The 1,921-nt window shown below is 36.8% G+C and overlaps 1 non-coding gene across 1 annotated transcript; it reads right to left on the reverse strand.

The window, feature by feature from the left end:
- Positions 1–1,554: 1,554 nt before the first annotated feature.
- Positions 1,555–1,661, reverse strand: LOC131178059 (small nucleolar RNA R71). The gene has a single exon (XR_009147189.1). It is a non-coding gene; the product is annotated as a small nucleolar RNA R71 (small nucleolar RNA).
- Positions 1,662–1,921: the final 260 nt, after the last annotated feature.

The raw sequence follows: 1,921 nt of genomic DNA on the forward strand, positions 1-1,921 counted from the left end.
ACTGCTGCTGAAGGTTGCTGTTGTTGGGCTCTACATCAGTACCAAAAGAAGTTTTCCAACTGAAGCTCCACAAGATCAAAGCTGCAAACTCTCTTTGGTTCCTTCGTTTCATCTCCTTAGACAGATTTTTATTATTTTATTTCTTCTGCATAACTCTCTTTTTATTGTTTTTACTTTTTATCATGACATTTGCTTAATTCACCTTGAGTGAGTAGTTTTCTTATTCTGGATTTGGGAGAGTAGCTCTTGTAATTATTATTATGGATGAACACTGAGTTTTATTTATTGGATTTGAGATTCATTTCTTGATTTAATTTCTTGCGATCTTAATGCATGCTATGTGTTGGTACCCACTTAGTTATGATTGTAGATGTTAATTGAAGGACTGAAAGGTGAAGATTAACATTAGAAAATCAAGATCTTGAACCTAAGAATTCTAACCTAGACAGAGGCTGATACCTTTGTGGAACCTAAAAATTGGTCAAAGGTCTTAAAAGATTTTAATTAATTTGATCACCATGAAAGTAGGGTTTGAGTTAATTAGAATACACCCTAGATGCCTTGAGAGAGGATTTAGGATAACTTAAGACTGATTTCCATCAAGGAAAATGATCCTCAGTTCAGTAAATAAATGAGATAACATCCCTAGTAAGATTCAAGCGTAAAATCTTAATTCCAGAATTACTTCAAATAAATCATTTCATTTTAAGTTTATCATTTTAGTGTTTAAAGTTAACAAACTTCATTCCCTAAGTATTCGATAGCCTAGACAATCAAGATTTCTGTGTAGATTGGTACTTGCTAAACAAAATTCCTCATGGGAATGATACTCTACTTATCACTTTATTACTTGTTAGCGATACGTGCACTTGCAGTGATTGCAAAATAGCGAAACAAGTTTTTGGCGCCGTTGCCGGGGAATTTTTGGTTTTAGTAATATCAAGCGATAGGCGATTTAGTTGATTTAGGCAATTATATTTATTATTTTATTTTATTTTACTGGTTGTATTTCTTTTCTTTTCTCTTAGGTGCCTGATCTGGTATATGACCAGAACAAAGCCAGAAGAAATTTTGGATTGTGATCCAGAAATAGACAAAACTTTGAAAGCCATCAGGAGGGAAAGGAAACATCAAGAGCACAATCAAGGAGATCCTGAAATCCCAACCATGGCTGGTAATAATGACAGACCAAGACTCTTGAGAGATTACGAAGCTCCATCTGTCCAAGGATTTCAGCCCAGTGTCACTAGACCCACAGTGGAAGCCAATAACTTTGAATTAAAACTAGCATGACTCCAAATGATTCAACAAACCCAGTTTGCAGGTTCACCAACTGAGGACCCACACTATTACCTCTAGTGCTTTCTTTCCCTATGTGATACATTAAAGATGAATGGAGTGTCTGATCAAGCAATAAGACTCAGATCATTCCCATTCTCCCTTCGGGACAGAGCAAGGAAGTGGTTACTTTCTCAACCAGCTGGAACATTCACTACCTGGAAAAACCTCTCTCAAGCTTTTCTAGCAAGGTATTTCCCACCTGCAAAGACTGCAAAGCTGAGGCTTGAGCTCAACACCTTCAGACAAAAGGAAGGAGAGTCACTCTATGATGCATGGGAAAGATATAAAGACTTGTAGAGGGAATGTCCACACCATGGCATATAAGATTGGCTATTGGTGCAAAATTTCTATAATAGATTACTATCTTCTATAAGGAGCACAGTTGATTCAGCTGCAGAGGGTGATCTAATGGAGAAAACAGTGCCACAAGCACTTGAACTTCTAGAAAGGGTTGCATACCATAATTATGAGTGGTCAAATGAAAGAGGAAATGCAAGAAGAATTGTAGGGGTCCTAGAAGTAGATGCCCTAAGCATGATAAATGCCCAGTTTGATCAGCTCACAAAGAAACTTGAAAGAA

This window comes from Hevea brasiliensis, chromosome 2, assembly GCF_030052815.1.
Source record: "Hevea brasiliensis isolate MT/VB/25A 57/8 chromosome 2, ASM3005281v1, whole genome shotgun sequence".
Lineage (NCBI taxonomy): Eukaryota > Viridiplantae > Streptophyta > Magnoliopsida > Malpighiales > Euphorbiaceae > Hevea > Hevea brasiliensis.